Source organism: Xyrauchen texanus, chromosome 29 (assembly GCF_025860055.1).
Source record: "Xyrauchen texanus isolate HMW12.3.18 chromosome 29, RBS_HiC_50CHRs, whole genome shotgun sequence".
NCBI classification, from domain to species: Eukaryota; Metazoa; Chordata; class Actinopteri; order Cypriniformes; family Catostomidae; genus Xyrauchen; species Xyrauchen texanus.
This window is the reverse complement of record NC_068304.1, coordinates 683,787-693,590: the sequence shown is the minus strand read 5'-3', so window position 1 is coordinate 693,590 and position 9,804 is coordinate 683,787. Positions and strand designations below refer to the sequence as shown.

Sequence of the window (9,804 nt, the reverse complement as noted above, 5' to 3'; positions counted from 1 at the left end):
TGCTTTCTGTATCAATGTACATTTAAGGGATTTTTCCGGGTTTAATATAAGTTAACTGCCATTGTAAGTGCCTCACTTTAGCCTTGATTTTTGCTCGAATGAGCTTTGAGAATATAATTTTGATTTAATTTGTAGGATAATCAAATCCGATGATGTCAAGATTTCTTTAATCATTTAAATCGGCACGGGTGTTGGTAAATGGTCTGCTATTATATAGTGCTGTTTTTTGTTTTTAACCTTAGAGGTTACCAAAGCGCTTTACAATGTCCCATTCACAGTCATACACAAATAGACTTATATAGACTTTAGCTGTATTGATTTAACAATCGCTGAATTCTACCATATAACTCTTATAAAGTTATATATGTTATTAATGCAGACAGCGTAGATGAGATCTGTGTTGGTATTTTACAGACCTTTCACTATCGAAATAATAATCTTAAACGAGAGACTTTTTTTTTTTTTATTCTTTGTTGTTCAAATTCAATAGACCTGATGTTCCTGGCAGTCACACAATCTTTTAACAATGTAAGTTAAAGCCTTCACAGATCTGGTCAAGCCAGTTTAGCATCGTTTTTGTACCTGTTAACATTCACGTCGCTGCGAGGAAACGAATGAGGGCTGGATTTTGTTAAATGAGTCCAAAATTAAAGTGATCACAATCAGTATAAAACCGGCAAAGGAATAGAATTCCAACAAAGATCTCTTTCTGAAGACAGGAGACCATTTTCAAAGTTGGGTATGTTGTTTTTATTATTCATTGACAATCACACATATTTGAAGTGGTAAATGAGTCAATGTTGCAACCTCTGAAACAATCAGTGCTAAACCAAGCTTTAAAATAAATGATATTATTGAAGATCATCAATTTGTCAATGTATTATGCACTGTAAATTCTAATTAACTTTTCTTAGGAAAAAGCATGCAAACCGATTGCCTTTAAGAAGTAACTTAAGTGCTGAAAACCTCCATTACACAAAACGGGTTTCATTCTCCTAAAATTATCAGATTTACACTAACACATATTAAATCATGATGGTGACACAATTTCAACAGTTTTCTATTTAGAGGTCTTTACACATTGCACCAGTTCAAAAGTGTATTGTGCTGGTTTAAAACGATGCTCATGGTACATACTGGCTACTGCAAATGTGTAAATGAGAGTCTACAAAAGATGCCCAGCCAATATTGTCCAGGTGGAGATTATTTGGCATGCCAGGCTCATCTTCAGAGATGACAGTCAGCACCCCAACAGAAACTTTGTGATGCCTTGTCACTGTCTGTATAAAACAAACACTATATCAGGAAGATGTTAATACGCAAGATCAATTTGTCACAGTGTCATCTGCCTGCCTGCCTACAATGAACTTACTTTTTTCATGAACTTTTTCAATCCACTTGCACCTGTATTTAGAATGTTTATTAACATTAGTAGGAATAAAACATTTCATTTTAAAGATTTTGAGTGCAAAACAAAATAAATATTCCTCATGTTGCTGTCCCAAGATCATGTTCTACCTCTTGTGCAATGCAAATGCAGCATGTCAAGCAGACTTTTAAGCTCAGCAGTGAAAATTTATGACAGCTCCATGGTATGGGTGATGTTATTAGCCCTAGTTCATGTGAAACGAGGAAACCGAAACACCGTTCACCATCTCCATATACATCTAAAAGTTTCTACGATTTTTCGGGGGGCATGTTTACTTTATTCCATAGTAACAGTAGAGTGAGAGCAAGAGAGAGTTGATGAAATCCAAACCAAAATGTTACCTATAAGAAGTCACAAAAAGAACTTACTAAGCAAGTGTTGTAGAATTTACTTGGGTCATCACCAAGTAGGACAGGGAGGCCTCGGAGCACAAGCATGCGCAGTGCTGCCACATTTTTCTAGAAGTGATAACGAATAAAGTTCAAGATTATATAGTATTCAAGTTATATTACACTTGTTTGTATATACAATAGTTGTGACAGTGACAGTTCAATCTAATTCGTCTCCTTAAACAGTGTTGTTGCAAAAAACAAAGTAAAACACTATTTTTAGTCAACTCACCATAATAAAGTCTCTTGAAGACTCACCCGTGAATCTTTTTGTTGCACAAGCTCAGCCAATGTTTCTCCAACATTTCCCTTCTTGGACTTGAAGATTGTGACAAAGCGTGGTGTGTGTGCTGGCCCAATGCATCATTAAAGTCATTCTCCAGGTTTGTGGTTGCTATCCTGTTGAACTCTGCAAAAGTTGAACTTATTTAATCAACAGGCAGACTGACAGGACAGAGGTGGTGGCATAAAGTAAGGCTCAAAATAAACAAGTTCAAGAACCTTTTATTTTGATTAATCTTTAGCTCAAACAGACGCGATTTCAGGGCTTGTGCTTTGATGTGATTGTTAACTTCAATAACGCCATTGAGTACGCGGTTAAATTCAGGTAACATTTAACTCTCTTACCCCTTCCGAAGAAGCGCTCCAGCGACATTTGTTTTTTTTACTCATATCAGCAAGCTATTACAAAGTTAGCAGGCAACTCAGTTTACGCAGGCCATGATGAACTCACAGCGCGCACGTTTCAAAAATTCAAAATCTGTGGCCTAAACTGTTGTTTGTGTGTGTGTGTGTGTGACAGACTGCGCCACGTTCAATATGTAGCCTAATTACAGCACGAATACCACAATAATAACAATATTATTTTCATATTCAGGCTTTTTTATTTTTACCGATTAAATTTTTTTTTATCATGTTCGGCCCGGTAGCGAATGTGCCGAGGCCCGGTGGCAGGGGACCGCTGTTCTACACTACAACAGCAGCATTTCCTAATAATTGGGTGTGTTAAAATAAAATTGTTGTGCCAGCACAGTGATCAAAATGCATTATCTGTGTCGACTGGGGGAAAGCACAACACTATCTGGCTACAGCAGAACAATTATTTGGAATACTTAAAAACAAGTTTTCTGGTCATCCATGATGGTGGTCAAAGCCAATCTTTACTGCTAAAACATGCCTGAACAAGTTTAGCTTCTGCCACAATACCTGTAAGCAAACGTTAGCTGGCACATTCTAACATTAGCAGACATCCCAAGTCTCCCGGAAGTTCCGGTAGTCTCCCGCGTATTGATAGCGGCTCCCTGATGCCCGCAAATTAGTTAAAATCTTCCGGAATCAAGAGCGGTTAGACTGTGTTGGGATGCCTGCATTAGTGAAATGACTTTTTGCAGGTTGGGATGCCTGCATTAGTGAAATGACTTTTTGCAGGTTGGGATGCCTGCATTAGCAACAGTCAGAAACACAAATTCGCACATATACTTGCTTGATAACTTACCGTGTATTCTTCAACGACGAAATGAAAAATAAAAGGCTCAAAACGCTTCCCTCAGTTTCAGTCGGTGCCAATCCACCTCGGCATGTTGACGTTAACTGCACATTGGCTTGCCAATGCTCAGAACCAAGCCGCTGCTTCTTCTCCTCTGTCTTTTCGGCAGACTTTGCTCAATTTAGTGCATTGCTGCCTCCCACTGGCGAAAAAACGTCATTGCTCCCTTTGCTGTTACTTATTTGTTTTAAGTTACGGTCCCTCAAAACTATAAGTAAATAGTTTTATTCACCATGCAAGTAACCGTTACTTCATAAAAGCAGTAAGAAGTGCAACCAAGTAAAGATAACAAATTTTTTGTAAGTAAGGACAGCTATTAGATTTTACAGTGTGTGTTTAACTTTATTTTCCCATGATAATTAAACGTTTATTATACCCAGAGCACTTGATAAGGAATCACATTGGACTAAAATACTGTAGTTTTCATTTACTTATTGCATCTACTGTAGATTTCATTTAAGTCATAATGTGAGCTCTTTTATCAATGAATTGATGTGTGTTCTCTTGTTGATCACTCCACAGTGATGTGGCTGAATCTGAGATCGGCTCTCGGGTCTCTGGTTCTCAGTCTGGTTCTGCTGAACCGGAATAGTGAGGGATCCAGTTTAGGAGCAGCAGTGAATATTGATGCGCTTGATCAAGCTGGTTCAGAGCAGGTGGGAATCTTTATATTAAAACAACAAACTCTATAATGTTGTCTTTCTTTAGTACCTTTAAACATGTGTCTTCTTCTTTTCTGGCCTCATTTATTCTCTCTGAAGCTGAATCATTTTTTTAAAGAAATGTCATTACATTTGAAAAGCTTACTGCTGAAATTCGATTTTCCTACCGCCGTCCACAATGGACAGGGCCATAACCAAACACTGGCAAACCACCTTAAGGGGTCAGAATTAGTGGTTTAAAAAAAAAACAATGGCCTTTGCTAATACTATTATCCCCAAACCTTATGTTACAGCCTTAGTCATTTGTCATTACTTTACAATTAATTTTGTGTATATTAGAATTTTTCTTTTACCTGTTAGGGTGCACCACTATATCCCTAATTTTCTTAGTCCTCTTAAGCAGGGTTAAACTGTGATTTTTGGGGAGGGGGAACTCTAACAACCGGCTTTTGACCTGCACCATCTTTGCTGTATTTGCTGCTCATTCCTCCATATACCCCCCCCCCCATCTGAATTTTGATATCATGTGTTGTTTACCCATCTAATAATTCTTACTATCTTCATATATTCTGTTCAGTCTAATGAGTTGATTGATTGGGAAAACTCTTGTTCAGAGAGACAATCTATGGGCCTGTAGAAAAGGTTTCTATCTAAAATTTGGAGGTACAGAGGGAAGAGCAGAGGCCTATTCAGCATTTGTTATGTACACTGATCAGCCACAAGATTAAAAGCACCTGCCTAATATTGCGGAGGTCCCCCTCGCACCAACCCGCATGTCAGAACAGCATTCAGAGATGGTATTCTTCTTGTACAGAGCGGTTATCTGAGTTACTGTAGACTTTATCAGTTCAAACCAGTCTGACCATTCTCTGTTGATCTCTCTCATGAACAAGTGTTTCATCCACAGAACTGCCCCTCACTGGATGTGTTTTGTGTTTATGGCACCATTTGGAGTAAATTCTAGAGACTGTTGTGTGTGGAAATCACAGAAATACTCAAACCAGCCCGTCTGGCACCAACAATCATCAATGCGATTATCTAATCAGCCAATCGTGTGGCAGCAGTGCAGTGCATAAAATCATGCAGATACAGGTCAGTCAATGTGTATCTCTACAGTGAGATTACATGAGCAAGGAAATGATTTTATAATAGATTACAGATCAATTATTTTATAATAAATCTCTTTGTCAGTAGTTTTATAATTTGTGCCAAGATATAAAGATTGTTATAGTCAAGTCACTTTTATTTGTAAAGCACTTTTCACAATACACATAATTTTAAAGCAGCTTTATAGAAAACATGCCTTGATGTCTTTAATGTCATCAAGCCACCAGTGAGAAAGCCAAAGTTAACTGTGAATAGGGAAAAAGTCTTTGAGAGGAACCAGACACAGCTGAGGGAGCCCATCATCTTCTGGCTTTACTGTGCAGTGCATGAATATGTGCCAATATTATAAGTCATGTATTCATTGAACAGATTAACGATCTTATTTTTCATTATGACAGTAAGGCAGTGTTTAATACTGTAGTGATAATTAAATTGTAAGTCTTGGTAGTCCATCCATTATTGACAACAGGGATGTATATAAGGCAGCAGTTGGCGATGTGTCTTTTGATGTTGGACTGCTTGGCAGATTAGCTTATATCGGTTGTACATTTCATTTTAAGAGAATTAAGAGATGCAGGCAGTGTTCTTGGGGTATCAGTCGCTGTCCGACTGACAAGCGCCGCAGTATAGGAGTTTATTGTCCTTCAATTTCATGCTGAGAGATGGTGCAGGCCCGCAGTGGCATGACATTCAGAATCAAGGCACTGCAAATGCATAATATACACTAAATATAAATAGACAAACTGTGCTTGAATGTGTGCCAGCCAAATTATCTCCCCAAGCCCCTAATTAGAGGCCCTAATATAATTTTTTTTTTAAATGTATTTCTCTCTGATAGAACACATACATCACCCAGACATCTGTTTGATGTGTGTGTTTACTAGAAGATGCATTATTTACATTGTTTGCTCATCTGCAAAGTAGACAGTACTGCTATAAGACATTTCCTCTCAGATGTCAATAAGATATTCAGCAGTATCTTTGAGACGTTTATGAATTAGAATGTTTGTAGGTCTGATCTTTTTAAGATGTTTAGCAGATGTTTATTAGAATGCAATGCTTTCCAGATGAAAAGATCTTAAACAGACATCTCAGAGATGTATGGGTGCTATCTGGGTTGTATATATATCATATATAACAAACAATTATGCATTTTAGATTTTTTGCACTTGGCTTCCTTACATGCACGAATGTGTGCATGTGTGTCTCTGTGTGTTTTGGTCATGTATGTTGAACCTGAATTTTTTTAATGATTATTTTAAATTAAAGTCCACTGCCTGAAAAGCCCCCTTAAGTGTTTTCCATTTATTAGCGTGTTTTGCGATTTGCTAAAGTTTAAGTGACATTTGTAAGTTATCAGCTTTCACAGAGTAAAATATATAGTAAATATGGTAAATGGATCACAAAGGCTGAAGAAGTGGTTCATCCAGAAGGAAAACAAAAAAGGAAAGGAGTCAAATTGGACCCCTTTTTAACAAAAATGGTTTTTTTTTTAATAAAAGAGAAAGCTGGATGCTAACATGTGTTTCTGGCAATTTCTGCTGAAGTTTATGTACAGTATGCTTTCAGTTTTATCTGTTTTATTTTGAGTTGTCCTAGTAGGCAGATCAGTGTCACGTTATTAAATTTGGTGGATGATTAATTGTCATACAAATAATTGGGTTTACCAATTTAATTGTCTCTATTTGGGCATGTCATAATCATGACGATTGTCAAATTGTCATCTTTCTCAAGGTGTATGTGTGCTTATTATTTATTTAGTCATTTATTCATATTTAAATTGTAAACCGTAATTAAATGGGGATAAATTATTTCCTTTGAGGTTTTAAAATCGTAGAAAATATTGCAGAGGTGAATTAAGGCAAGGCAAGTTTATTTATATAGGCTAGCACATTTACACATGGTAATCATCATACACAATGGTAATTCAAAGTGCTTTACATAGAAGAGATTAAAATAAGAATAAAAAAATAAGAATAATTGAAACAGATTAGAATATAAAATACAATAAAATACAGTACAAACAGTCGGACACACAGTGGCACAGTGCTCATTCAGTAAATGCACAGCTAAACAGATGTGTTTTAAGTCTGGATTTGAATGTGACTACTGTAGGAGCACATCTGATCTCTTCTGGAAGCTGGTTCCAGCTGCGGCTGGCATAATAGCTAAAGGCAGACTCTCCTTGCTTAGAGTGAACCCTTGGTATTTCTAGCTGATGTGATCCTAATGATCTGAGTGATCTGTTGGGATTATATTCAGTGAGCATATCTGCAATATATTGAGGTCCTAGCCCATTGAGTGATTTATATACCAGTAATAATACTTTAAAATCAATCCTAAATGTAACTGGGAGCCAGTGTAAAGACCTGAGGACTGGTGTGATATGTTCATATTTTCTGGTTCTGCTCAGAATCCTGGCAGCAGCGTTCTGTATGAGCTGCAAATGTCTTATGGTCTTTTTGGGAAGGCCAGTGAGGAGTCCATTACAATAATCCACCCTGCTGGTGATGAAAGCATGCACAAGGTTCTCTAGGTCTTGACTGGAAACAAAGCATCTAATTCTTGCAATATTTTTCAGATGATAGTATGCTGATTTATTTATTGCTTTGAGATGACTACTGAAACTGAGGTCTGACTCTAGAGACACACCAAGATTCCTGACTTGATTTTTAGTTGTTTGACCACTAGCGTCAAGGTATGCATTCACCTTGAGTACGTCATCTTTGTTTCCAAACACAATGACTTCAGTTTTGTCTTTGTTTAACTGAAGAAAGTTTTGGCACATCCAACTGTTTAATTCATCAATGCATTGGCACAGGGAGTCAATGGGGCTGTAATCGTTAGGTGATAGGGCTAAGTAGATCTGTGTGTCGTCTGCATAGCTGTGGTAAGCAATTTGGTTCTTTTTCATTATTTGGCTCATTGGGAGCATATACAGGTTGAACAGGAGGGGCGCAAGAATTGAGCCTTGAGGGACTCCGCATGTCATGGACGTCCACTCAGACTTATGGTCTCCTATACTCACATAACCTCTCCCTTCTAAGTATGACCTGAACCATTTTAGGGCCATCCCAGAAAGCCCCACCCAGTTTTCCAGCCTGTCAAGAAGTATGTTGTGATCGACAGTGTCAAATGCAGCACTGAGGTCGATTAGTACCAGTACTGATAATTTGCCTGTATCAGTATTTAAGCGAATATCTTTTATTATCTTTATGAGCGCTGTCTCTGTGCTGTGATGCGATCAGAAACCAGATTGAAAATTGTCAAAGTATCCATTTGAGTTAAAGAATTTGTTCAGCTGATTGAAGACAACTTTTTCAATGATCTTGCCTATGAAAGGAAGATTTGAGATCGGTCTATAGTTGCTTAATATGGTCTTATCCAGATTCTAAACAGTTGAACACAAGTTGTTCACAAGTTTTAAGTTGCTGTTTATAATATTTGAGAAGAAAGTCTGTCTAGCTTTGCCTAGTTGCATATTAAAAGCATGGATGCTGTCTTTGCAGATGTTATAATGGACTACAAGTTTTGTCTTCCGCCACATGCGCTCTGCTTTTCTGCATTGTCTTTTCATATTTTGCTCTGCTCTTGAGTTTCTCCAAGGTGCTTTTTGTCTGCCACTCTTCTTCCTGACTTTCACAGGAGCAATATCATCAATTACACTTTTAACTTTTGAGTTAAAGAATCAAGGAGAAAATCAACAGAGTCAGCAGATATACTTGGTGTTAAAGATATAGCCTTCATAAATAGTACACTAGTGTTCTCATTTAAGCATCTCTTCTTGACAGACACAGATCTAGCTTCAATGGCAGGAGAGATCAATATATCAAAGAAAATGATCAGACAGTGCTACATCCTTAATAACAATCGATGAAATGTTTAGACCCTTACTGATAAGTAAATCTAGAGTGTGTCCATGATAGTGTGTGGGTCCATGTACATGCTGAGTCAGATCAAAAGTTTTTAAAACAGTTATGATTTCTTTTGTCATATTGGTTTCAGCATTATCTATGTGAATGTTAAAATCTCCAGCAATGGCAAAACAGTCAAACTCTGAGGTAATAGTTGATAACAGTTCTGTAAAGTCCTCAGCAAAGGCTGGAGAGTATTTTGGAGGCCTGTAAATAATGATAAGTATAATGCATGGAGCACCTCTTAACACACTACCCAGATATTCGAAAGACAGGTAATTCCCAAATGATGCTTACATTGATAGACATCTTTAAAAAGAGCAGCTAAACCCCCACCTCTCCTAATTAAATACAATTTACATAAGTTAAAATTATATTTGAAATCTTACAATACTTCCAAATACTTAAAATATGTCAACGAACGAGACGTGGAGCATTTGAACCATCACATGCAATAACGTCGGATAATAAAAAAAAAAATATGTTTTTTTTTTTATAAGTCATGGGTCAGGAACGTTCTCATTTTAGCATAAAAGGATATACAATTTGTATTATTAACGCATATTAACAAATTTAAGTGTTCCTTATTTTAAAAATTCAAAATTGGCAACCCTAAAAATTCAATAGTGCATCCGGAAAGTATTCACAGTGCTTCACTTTTTCCACATTTTGTTATGTTACAGCCTTATTCCAAAATAGATTCAATTCATTATTTTCCTCAAAATTCTACAAACAATGACAACGTGAAAGAAGTTTG

General features: G+C 37.0%; 1 long non-coding RNA gene across 2 annotated transcripts; it reads right to left on the bottom strand.

The window, feature by feature from the left end:
- Positions 1-138: 138 nt before the first annotated feature.
- On the bottom strand, positions 139-3,480 carry LOC127623133 (uncharacterized). 2 transcript variants are annotated; one of them, XR_007968030.1, is made up of 4 exons: positions 3,314-3,480; positions 2,051-2,227; positions 1,798-1,887; positions 139-1,280 (listed from the first exon to the last, which is right to left on the bottom strand). It is a non-coding gene; the product is annotated as an uncharacterized LOC127623133 (long non-coding RNA). The 2 variants fall into 2 exon arrangements; XR_007968031.1 differs by having other exon boundaries at positions 2,077-2,227.
- Between the last annotated feature and the right edge of the window lie 6,324 nt (positions 3,481-9,804).